We start from the raw sequence: 12,887 nt of genomic DNA, 5'->3' as shown, positions 1-12,887 counted from the left end.
GCCTTTGTGTACCAGCATGATCCAGCCTGCATGCCAGGGTGCAAATCTGAGTGTTCAGCTTCTCCTTTGCCATGCACTCTAGCTCCTTCCAGTTTTACAGCTTCAATCCGATATTTGGCCAAGTTCTGCCTTGCTATCTTGCCATGCTTTGACCCTGCAGTGTTTCCTGAGTGTCCCTTGCCACCTGGGAGGACTTGATTGATTTATGCAGTCTAATCTATTGCAAGAACTTTTGCTGTTGTAAATAGTTAATTCAATAAAGAATTTTATTAGTAAATCTGCCTGGCCATCTCATAGTCTGAACAGGACACCATGACCACTGGAGAACCTCCAAGTCACGGACCTGGTCTTTTAAGGATAGCACCTCTCCCTCAGATGATAATACTGGGGCTAATCAAGTTCCTTAATGGACAGTTAGTAACTCTGTCTTGCTTGGATTCAGTTTCAACCTGTTTAATATCATTCACACTATAACAACCTCCAGACACTGGGACAAGACTTCCAGGATATTACCAGTATGGCCCAGAGTGGCGATGTAAAGTTAGTTATCATCAGTATATTGATGATACTGCATCTCAAACTGGCAGCTGACCTCTCCTAGTGATTTCAACTATACGTTAAATAACAGGGGGGAGATAATTAGTGTCTCTGTGTTGAGCTTCCTGTAGGATATCTCCCTATGATAATATCATTCTCCTGAGGTCCTGGCTACAAAAGAAAAAATAGAAATGAAAAAAGCCCTGCTCACAATAAGATTGTCAATGATGTAAAGGATACCATCACAATAAATCTACCCCTCCTGTCAACAACTAAGACAATAAACAAAAGTCCAAATGTAACTCGAGTCATGCCAAAAGCAAAAGAAAAGTCCAACATGTGTAGGGCATTTGTCAAAGTTAACAGTGATAGGAAGTGGCCAGTACTTAGTACAATTAGTAAGACATAGGTAGCTTGTATGGCAGTGTTATGTGATATTTGAATGGGATACTGGATTACAGTGTAGTACAGCTTCTAAATTCTCTTCAAGCCAGGCCTACAACAAATTCAATATTGTAATCTACAGTACATAAGAGTTTACCTCAGCATTGATTACAATAGCTACACCATACCTGCTAGGAGAGGTCACATATCAATGCAAGTCCCTGCTCAGGGGCATTTAAAAGAATAGGGCAACATGCAATTTTAAACAACGTAAAGAATAACATTCAGAATATCACAAATCATATCTGTTTCAATGCTACCAAGATAAGGTAAAGTTACTCAGACTTTTTAAATGTTTTTACATATATTCCACACATATTGTATGTAGCTATTTTGATTAGGAAGTTTTGGCTTCAATGCTAAAACAAGTGCAGCAAAGTTTTATCAGGTTTGCTGGCGGTGAACAGAAGAACGATTTATTCTATGTGAACTCCTCACATTCTAGATAAATTCCAAACTATAACTTAGATTTGTGTTTCAAATGGAGCAGAAACATATTGAAGCATCACAGTTAGCATGAGGCAATTGAGAATTGGAAACTCCTCAAGACTGTTCCTATTGCTGCCATTCCCAATAGTAATTGCAAGAGGAAACATTGTGTTTAAATCCGGCAACCTTGAAATGAATGTAAAGTGTTTTTTTTTCCCCTTCATAAAATTTTATAACACTTGACCAAATTGTTTCATGCTATGAAAGAAAAGCAAGTTTGTAAATCTAGCTTGCCAGCTTGCAGATCAGAAATTAGGACTCAATGTAGCATATGCAGATGGTTCCAAGGCCGAGGGGAAATACAGCTCAGTGTCTCTGCTAGAACAGGGCTTACTTCTCTAATCAATTTTCAGTGTTTCTAACATATGTTTCCTTTGGGAGAAAAATGGGTTGAGGGTGGCAGGTAGGCAAGCAAAGGAGATTGAGGAGGAAGGAAGAATAATTGGACTGCTTAACTCTTCAGATATGTGAAACTTTCCAAAGCTGGTCACCTTAAGAAGCTGAGAAATCAAATTAATTTACAAGCCAACCAAAAGAGTACTTGCTCATTTCTGATTACACCTACTTTGAAATGCTTTATATAAACATATATGAGTATTCAGAGTAAACGGCATTTACTATATAAATTTAATCATATAGCAAGCTCATTTGGTCCTGGCACTGTCAGAACAAAGTCTTAGTATAATAAAGTGGTTGAATTGTCAGAGACAAACCGATTAATTTGGATCTGTGTTCCATAACATTCTTAATTCATTAAAGAATATCTTCCAAAGACTTTGCAGGAAGCCATCCTGAGAATTAGAATATGGCTTCTGACCTCTCCTTGTCCCCAGGTATTAGAGAAATGATATGATTGCTAAATTATTTGCCCATGCTTCATCATTGCTCTTATAGCTGGGGAAAAGGGACAAAGAAGTATTATCATCCTTAAGGGTGGGATGGCTTCATGAGGCCACCACCACCCAGAAGGAAACATATTTCTCAGGTATCTTCACAACAGCATGTTCAATCCAAATGCCCTCTAGTTATGTTGGAACTATATCTCTTATGGCCAAAAATTATATTGGCTGGTGAATTTTCAGCATTCTAGGTTCCGATACATCTTTAAGACTCCAGATAGAAGAAGGCTGCCCTAAAGTCACTAAGCTGGGTGTCTCCTCTATGTCAATCACATATGCCAATATCCGCTGGATAATGGAAAAAGCCAGGGAGTTTCAGAAAGACATCTATTTCTGTTTGATTGACTATTCTAAAGCCTTTGACTGTGTGGACCATAACAAATTGTGGCAAGTTCTTAGTGGTATGGGGATACCAAGTCATCTTGTATGCCTCCTGAAGAATCTGTATAACGACCAAGTAGCAACAGTAAGAACAGACCACGGAACAACAGACTGGTTTAAGATTGGGAAAGGAGTACGGCAGGGCTGTATACTCTCACTCTACCTATTCAACTTGTACACAGAACACATCATGTGACATGCTGGGCTGGAGGAATCCAGGGCTGGGGTTAAAATCGCTGGAAGAAACATTAACGATCTCAGATATGCAGATGATACCACTTTGATGGCTGAAAGTGAAGAGGAACTGAGGAGCCTTATGATGAAGGTGAAAGGAGAAAGTGCAAAAGCTGGATTGCAGCTAAACCTCAAAAAACCAAGATTATGGCAACTGGCTTGATTGATAACTGGCAAATAGAGGGAGGAAACATAGAGGCAGTGAAAGACTTTGTATTTCTAGATGCAAAGATAACTGCAGATGCTGACTGCAGTCAGGAAATCAGAAGACGCTTAATCCTTGGGAGAAGAGCTAGGGAGAGTGGAAGGCAAAAGGAAGAGGGGCCAACCAAGGGCAAGATGGATAGATGATACTCTAGAGGTGACAGATTTGTCCCTGGGGGAGCTGGGGTTGTTGACGACCAACAGGAAGCTCTGGCGTGGGCTGGTCCATGGAGTCACGAAAAGTCGGAAGCAACTGAACGAATAAACAACAACTCCAAAAGGATCTTACATTTCTTTGTCTGACACACATATTCCAGGAGAGATTGGAGGGAGTATTTTGTACAATTTTGGCATCCTAGTAACTTAAAATGTTTCCTTTCTCTTGCTCTGTGGCTGCAATTTCATTTCAAGTTTTTCCAAAAGAACCTCTTCTGTTTGTTCTTCACTGAGTGAATAAGTGGTATGAAGAATTAAATGGAAGTCAGATAGGTATCTCAGCTGGAGAATGGGGACTGCTCTGTGATACAACTAGTACCACAGTGTTCCAATAAATTCTTGGGGAAAAATAATCATAGAAGCAACTCCAATAACACAAGAGATTTTTAAAAGTAAAATAAAATGATATTGATTTTAATTTTTAATTTTAATTATATTGATTTGACTGTATGATTGAATAGTTTTAAGCTATCTTGTGTATTTATACAAAGAGAAAGGCAGGTTAGACATTTAATAATAAAGTAAATTTTGCCAGCACACAGTATGGAATTTTGCTGGGACAAGAGATGCCTAGAGTGCCGCTGGAGGAAGCCAAAGACTGAGGTCAACCAAGCACAGGTAAGAGCCTTCATTAGGACTTATACTGCCTTGGGGTAACAAAGGTAGGAAAGCATACTTACTTCTCTGCCCTTATTGTGTCTGCAGATAGCCACCTAGCAGCCCTGTTTTGGGTGACCAGGTCCCTCCTGGGTAAAGAGGAGCCTGGGGAACTCTTACAGGGCCTCTCGACAACTGTTAGACAAAGTTACTCAACTTTGCTCAGTGTTGGACTCTGCCTGGGAAGATCCCTTGGAAGTGACTGAGACATGTCTGACTCTGTTATCTGGGAGGAGTTCAACCCAGTTGAAATTGAGGAAGTGGACAGAGTCCTTGTGGCTGTGACTTCAGCCATTTGTGTTATGGACCCATGCCCCTCCTGTTTGGTTGAGCCCTCCTGGGAGGTGGCATACAATTGGGTTCAAGCAGTGGTTAATGCCTCTTTGCTAGAGGGAATGGTACCACCTGCCTGGAAGGAGGCGATGGTGTACTCCCTTGTCAAGAGGCCATCCTTGGACCCAACTGTTTTAGACAACTTTCATCCAGTCTCCAACCTTCCCTGTTATGCTTTTTTATTGTTCGGTATTTTGTTTTATCTTTGGATTGCAAGCCTCCCCCAAGTATGACTGTAAGATAGTCAGTTATACAAATGTTTTAGATAAATAAATAAAAGAAAGAAATGGAAAGAAATGTGACTCTCTCTCTCTCTCTCTCTCTCTTGTCCTGGATCAATGCTACATAGCATATTGGGCAGTAAGGTTCTCCAACTCTTTCAGTCTTGGGTGAGTGTTTCGGCATCCTTTCATGTGATATTCAATGCCTTCAGGTCTTGTATCAGTGTTCTTCGCCACATTATTCGAGGGCATCCTTGTTGTTGTTTAACATCAGGGGCATCCAACTCATTACCACTTTAGGGATCTGGTTGTTCTCCATGCGAAAGATGTGACCAGCCAGTTGGAGTCTTCTACAAGTGACAATGTTATGAAGTTTACACGAGCCACTCCTTTGGAGCACCTCCTCATTGGTGATGTGATCAAAATATTGGATCTTTAAGATTCGGCAGAGGCATGTCTGTTGGAAGATGTCAAGCCTCTTGTTGATACTTGCTGATGCCTTCCAAGACTTGCTGGCATAAGTAGCTTTCAGGATCACAATAGAAGTGAACAGATGGAGTTTAATCTTCAGCAATATGGACAGCATTTAACATCTGCCTCTGCATCACCATTCCGGGTGATCACACTACCTAGATAGATGAACCTCTCTACTTCCTCTAACTGCTGCAGTCCGAGTACAATTCCTTGTACTGGAGCCATGGAGCTCACATACATGATCTTCAATTTCTTGGCGCTTATTCTGAGGCCGACTTTGTTTGCCTTGCCATCCAAGACAGTTGTGGCATGTTGTAATTTCGAATCATCTTCCTAAAGCAAGGTGATATCATCGGCAAAATTCAAGTCACCAAGGTGACTTTGGTCAGTCCAGTGGATGCCTGTCCCAGTGAATGCTGCATGACATAATCAAGGGCCACAAGGAAGAGGAGTGGGGACAAGATACAACCTTGTCTAACCCCAGTGGTAATCTCAAAAAGTCCATATGACCATTCTGTCTTAACACAGCAGCTTGATCATTGGTACAAATTCTTAAAGATGGTAATGAAGACTGCTGGTACACCATATAGATCTGCCAACTCTGCCATTGCCAGTCCCAAGGCCGGATGAGAAAGGAGGAGGGTTAGGCCATGGGCCAGCAACCCATCCCTGTAAAATCCGAACCGCTACAGAAACAGCAAGGAGAATCACAAATATTTCTGGAAATATGACTCATTATTTCTAATTTCTATCCATGTGGCATATTCCTTGTGAGCAATGCCATTTCATTGTATCAGGAAAACCTCTAATATCATGAGCAATAATGTGTAAGTAAATGAAGAAAAAGCCAACACAACTTTTGTATTCTCTTAATGCATTCATTGTAGGGCATCTTCCCCAGCCTGATAATACATTAGGATGACATCATTTAGCATTCCCATGCAGGCAAGCAATTCTGTTATTAGTCCCAGTAGTGGAGGGCATGGGGAAAGCAGCATAGCTTAGAGGATTCATGGTAATGTCTGCAGTGGAACTATGGAATGGAGAATATTGATATGATTGCTCAGCGGCATCCATGGTGATGAGGGGGGTCAAAACTGGCAAGATGGTGGTCAGAGTGTCATGACGCAAGTTCCACCCTTTTTGAATATGCATGGGATGTGATGTGTGTAGAAAATGGACAGGGTTTGCATTGTGATGCTCCATCTGTCATCTTGCCAATTTTGTCACATACCTCACAGATGCTGCAATGCACAGTTATCTCATCCAGAGTTTTGTGGTAGGCAGTTTTTCTACCACAAGGTATGGAACTCCATGCACCATAGATCCAATCTGGCTCTGGGGAGGAGAATTTGAATGATACCAGGGAGGATCTAGCCTCTTATTGTAGATGATGTCAGAGGGGGGAAAGGGGAAGTCTTGTTACATAAGATCATCTACTTGCTCAACTATGATGAGAACCAAAAAAACAACTTAACAACTTATTAGAATGCATTTGATTAGCTTCAAAACAATGCAGTGTCAAAATTATTGTCACATATGGCCCCTGCCTAGGTGCCATCCTGAGATGGTGCCAACAGAAAGCAATCGACAGTTAAACTACAAAGGACTGGCGGACGTGCAGACAGGAAAGAGCCAATGGCAATTCAGCACCTTGGACCATCAGGGCTCCAGATGAGAGAGGTGTGAAATGAGAGGCAACACCTATTGAAAGAACTCTTGGGGGGAGAGGGAACATGAATGTATGTAGGCTGACAGCTGGGAACTGTAATCATTCAGATCTTTAGTTTGCTTCTGGATCACTGCTTAATAAAGTCCTTCTATCTATTCTTAACCAGTCTGGATCAGAAGTCCTGTTTATTAGCAAAGGATCGAGGCCATGACAATTATACAGGTAGTCCTCACTTACTGACTGCCTCATTCAGTGACCGTTTGAAGTTAATGCAGTGCTGTAAAAATAACTTTATGACCAGTTTATGACCATTTATGACCTTTGCAGTGTCCCTCAGTCACATGATTGCCATTGCAGTCAGTATGTGTTGTCTTGTGCCTGACTTGCATATACCTAGTTGGAAGGATGTAAGCAACAGTATATTAGGTTGCAAGACAATCCCTAGATTAAAGATTCTAGCTTGCATAGAATTAATGTGTGTTTGCTTATGGAAAAAGTGAGCTTTGGTTGTACTTGAGACATATTGGATAAAATGTGATCAAACTGGCGCAGTAGTGTCCTTACCATTAACAGGGGCTGCTGCTTATCATAGCATGCTTGGAAATGCACTTTTGCTCAGCCATGTTAATGTATATTCTTCCTGTAAATGGATCAACAGAGAATTATATTGTCATAAGTTTTCATATTTAGCAAGAATTTCAGGGCAGAGCTTGGTGGATACTCCAGCTTCCCTTGTTGTGGAGTACAAAGGAGTACTATGTATGCTACCTTGAGCTCCTGAATGGAAGGCAGCATATATATTTAATAAATAAGTGGGCATGAAAGACAAGGAAATAAGTTTTTAAAATTAGAGTAAAATTACAAGTTGGAGCACATATGAGTCCTGTGTGAAAAGATATTAAAAGACAGAGTAATCTTCCAAAAGTATGATTGAAAAATGAACATAAGGAAAGAGGATGTAGAAGGTGCTTGGAACAAGATGAAAAGAATAATGTATGAAGTGCCACTGATGTGCATAGATTTATGCTAATAGGCAATCTGTAAAAGGATATTTGGTGGAATGATGAAGTGAAAGATGCTGTGGATGAGAAAAAATGCATATAAGAAAATGCTGCAAAAATTATGAAAGTTACTAAATAATGTGTAGAGAAAGAAAAGTTACTTCCAAAGGATTAGATCAAAGAGAGCAATGAATGGTTATTTAAAGAAGGAGGGATAATGCAGAGCAGTTTTTATGGATTTTTTTTTTTAAAAAACTGTTCTGGAAGTAGGTGAAAATAGCTAAACAAGGGGATTCCATCCAGGTGAATGGAATTAAAAATAAAAGTTATTAAATGATTTGCAGTGAAACTGAAATGGGAAGGAATATATTTGAGATTTGAATGAGAATGATAGTGATATGTCAAGGAGTGGAACTGAAATGAGTGCTATGTTAGTAAATTATAATTTTTATCACAATGTTTAAAAATTATAAGGCTGAAGGTATAGGAGGTATATTTGGAGAATGTTTTTAACCTGATGACCTGGAAATTGCAGTTGGTGCAGAATAGGGTGGCCTGGCTACTGATTGGAATAGACTATTTCAGCAGTGTAACATCTCTGTGGTCACTTCACTGGCTTAACAGTAGGTCTATGGGCTTACTTCAAAGTATTATACTTACCCTACTTGATGTGGCTCCCACTTACCTTCAGGACTGTCTGTTCTGAGTGGGTTCAGTGCATTCCATGAGGGTTTTCCCAAGAGGTAATGCTTAGAATCCCAAAGGAAGCAGGGACCCTAACCCTTGGCAATTCTTCTCAGTAGTGGTCAAAATGGTATGGAATAGCTTTCACTCTGACAGCAATGTATCTTTGTGGAATTGAAATGAATGCTGTTGTGAGGTTTCAGCCAGCTTCTGACTCAGAAAACAAAACTCTTTCTGAGTGAGAAGGGGAAACAGAAACTTACCAGGCAGAAACCAGGAAAGCAAAACCCTGAAGTGACTCAGCAGCATGGGAGAAGTTACAGACGCTGATTGGCCAGTCTTCAGAGGGGGATTTGAATCCTCCAATCAGCAAGCGGGAAAGGCATGCACGAAGGAGAAGGCAGCTGCATTGGCTGCAGAGGGGAATAGGTGCACAAGGGATCAGCAAAAAAGGCAGATGTGTGAAGAGCAAGCTGCCAGAGACAACCTATCCTTCAAGCTCACAGCCCCAGCGGAAGAGTCCTTACCTGCGTCAGAAACCTTGTCTGTAGCTGGAGGGGAATCAGCGCCTATGTTTCCTATCATAGAGGACCTGTATCCTGCACATGCTGCCAGAGAGGATCTTCTCCCTGCCAAATCCAGCAACCTCAGCCTAGCATCCAGCTTTGAACCTCACTGCTGCCACATTCCAAGCATGTTCCCAGCTTTGTTCCTACTCTCAGCCATGCCCAGGATCTCCAGTCCAGTTTCATCATGCTTCCAGCTTCTCCCAAAATCTCCAGTCCAGTTTCATCATGCTTCCAGCTTCCAGCCTTGCCCAGGATCTCCAGTCCAGTCCAGTCGTGTTCCAAACTCCCAGCCTAGCCTGGAATCTCCAGCCAAGTCCAGCCTTGTTTCAAGTTATCAGCCTTGTCCTGAGTCTTCAGCCCACTGTACCCAGTCCAGCCTGGATTGTCCAGTTCAGCCCAGTCCTGCCTACAGAGCCAAGCCTTGCCCGGTGGTTCCAGTTCGGTCTCACCTAGCTTCCAGGTGCCAGTCTAGTTCAGGTGATGTTCCAGATCATGGACACTCACCTCCAGTTCCAGTTTTGCCATGTGCCCTAGCCTCTTCCAGTTTCCCAGCTCCAGTCAGCAAATACTACCTAGCTGTTTTGCCACAGGCTTCTTCTGCAACCATGCCGGTTTTCCCATTGTTGCCCAGGTGGTCTTGATTGGAACCAGCCTACCTCACTGATCACAAGGACTTATTACTATAAATAGTTGTATTAATAAAGTGTGGTTTTGATAATAACCCTGTCTGGCCACCTCATAGTCTGAACAGGATAGCTGTAAAAGTTAGCATTCAGAATTTAAAAAATGAAAAACAAGTAATAAATTCTGCAAGAAGGATGAAAAATGGTAATGCTGCAAGCATAGATGGTGTAACTCAAGAAATGATCATACAGAGCTGTGTAACTTGTTTAACATGGGTGTAAAACTGATTCTGTGCCTGATGAATAAAAAAAAATCTAATACTGTTCCTCCATACAAAGAAAAAGTAGCAAGCATGAATGTAAAAAAGAAAAATCCCACAAAGGGCTTGGTTTGATATGCATGCCTGGGAAGATATTTGGCAGAATTCTGATTGAAATAGTATGAGAGATGACAATGAACATTTGGGAGCTGCAGTGTGGCTGTTTTCCAGACAGCTCAGGTCATATTTTTTGCCTTTCATCAAGGCATTGAGATATGCATGAATGTGAGAAAAATGTTTATTGTACTTTTGTTGATTTAAGGAAAGCATACACTAAAGTGAATAGGCTTGAATTATGGTTTGAATGAATATGGAGTTGAAACTTGGTTGCTGAATGTAGTAAGAGTGGCATACAATGGAAGTAAAGGATGCATGCAAATATATGGAATGTATAGCAAATAATTGTTCAGGAGAAGTAAGACAAAGATCTGTGATGTCTGTTTATTTGTTTAATGTATTTATGGATAAATGAAAGTTTGTGGTGACATTAGAGATGAGTTGGTTGGGGACATGAATATATGTGCACTTTTGTATGCAAATCATGCTGTGTTATTTGTTTAGAACTTGACGGATTTGTTTCAAATGGTAGTTAGGCTACCATTTGATGAAGACATTTTAATATGTGCAAATGCTGGTAAAAAGGTAACTGGAGGCATAGGGTTTGTTGTGAGGACCAAATGTCAAAAGTGAAAATGGTTGTGTAAAAGAGCTTGCTTCTGCCTACTTTGTTTAATGGAAATGAGGTTGGGTACATCAGGGGAAAAACAATAGTAAATTGAATGATGTGAGACTGGGAGATTTAAGAAGTGTGTTGGTACAACAAGGAGAGATAGGGTTATAAATGTATAGGTGCTGAATGAATGTCAATTGAGTACGAAAGAAATTGACCAGTATGAAAGGAACATATTAAGGTGGTTTGGTCATCTAGAGACAATGAATGAGGATAGAATTGCAAAACAAATACATGAAGAGGCTGAACAGAAAGGAGAGACTGAGAAGGTTATATTTGGATGGAGCTGATGAGAACCTCCAAAAGAGAGAAGTGAAAATTTTGAAGAACAAGGCAATGTATGAAGTGGTAAAAGCAAGAGTCATTTGCAAGGTTTAAAATGTGTGGACAAGTATAGTGAACAATGTTGACATAGTTTTAGCTATACTTCTTTTGTTTTTCTTATCTCATGCCAATAAATAAATAAAATAAAATAAAATAAATATTTTGGGGGAGATGGGTGGTACCAAACTTTGAATAATAAATAAATAAATAAATTTTAAAGAGAATTGCATGATCGATATTTGCATATGTATGTTTTAAGAGAAAATGTCAAAGTAGCAAGCTCATTGAATTTAATATTTACTTCTAAGGAAGCATGCATAGGACTGTGTTGTTTAGACATTCAAAATCCACACTGAGATGGAAACAGATCTTGTATGTCCTTTCAGGTCTTTCATCAGAATGATGATAATAGTATTTTACAGAATTATTTATTAATGTCATTTAGAACTAAATCAGAATTGTTAAATGTTTTCATAAAGCATACACATTATTATTATTTTTTTTAGTAAGAAAGAACTGTCAGAACAGAAAAGGTTAAGGGAGCTTTTTAAAACTCAGCAGTAGACCATAAAATACAAATGGATCTTCTTTTTTTCAGAAATTCAGGAGAACATGAACACTGTATAAGGTAGTATTGATAGTTAATTAAAACCAATGTATCTACTAGGAGACAAAAATCCATCCAGAACAAAATAAGAATAAATAACTCTTCTTGACTTCTACTGCCACCAAATCAAATAACTTGTTAATTACAAAAGGATGAACAACTGCTGAGATAGTCTCAAACATAGACTATCAATAGAATGTGATAACATCCAATACAATCAAAAAGTGTTTTAGATGAGCACAGGTTCACACATACAGTTGGGAGGATTATAAGACAAGACTTTCTCCCTCCCTCCCTGGTAAATTGAAGAACCCATCAAATAAATTCAGTAGTGAAGAATAAATCCTATAATCAAAAGCACCAGCATTTTAGGATCACTTTCATCTCAAGGTTTTCAGAGAACAGACTACTGTAGATCTTATTTCTAAAATAAGAGTGATGTATCTATCAAATATGGAAGGTGTTATTTGTTTTGGGATCCTCTTCATGAGACCAGTTTTGGTGGACCAACTACAGTATCTTCGTGAAGAGAGGTTTAGATTATAAAAGAGGAAGAACCACTTATTTTTGCTGGTTCTTAAATTAATGGGTGCCTGGTGTTATGAAATGGGGAAGGGAGAATGGGGAATAGAGTTTGGTCCGAGAGCAGACATTAAAATAGTAACAGGCAGTGGGAGGTATGGTCAGAGCCTGCAGCATGACTAATGCATGGAGAGGAGGCTAGGCTGTGATTGGCCTCCCTTCCTTTAGGTTGTAATCTAACCAAGGAAATCTAGGTGACAATGAAGATGGTCTGGACACTCTAAAAGTCCAGTTTTTTAATGCCAGATTAGTTGCTGTTAAAAGTTCTAGTGTCCATGGTTTATTTCTTGATGAAATTATTGAGCTGCTATGTATTGCAAAGATCTAGATGAGGGAAGAGGGAGGAGTTAATCTCTCCTAACTGTTCTTCATTGTTGGTCTGGCTGTAATCTCTAGGAAGTCTTTCTCACTGACCAGAAACTTAATCTGACAGTTTTGACTGATTGTTGCTGCATTTGGGTGACAGAAGCAGTGTATGGATAGGGTTAATCTACTCTGTTGCCCAAACAGGTCTTTCTGAGCTCATTGGGGTAAATTCTGGCAAAGCAGTAGACTATCCTAGACTTCTTGTCATGGAAAATGTCAGTGTTAATGCTGAAGTTGCCCAGCCAGGAGTGGCTCAAATTTTCATGTCTGCCATGGCAACCGTGGACCTATCTTAATAGATATCTGTCCCCAGATATGCA

Source organism: Candoia aspera, chromosome 2 (genome assembly GCF_035149785.1).
Source record: "Candoia aspera isolate rCanAsp1 chromosome 2, rCanAsp1.hap2, whole genome shotgun sequence".
NCBI classification, from domain to species: domain Eukaryota; kingdom Metazoa; phylum Chordata; class Lepidosauria; order Squamata; family Boidae; genus Candoia; species Candoia aspera.
Note: the sequence above shows the minus strand (reverse complement) of the source record.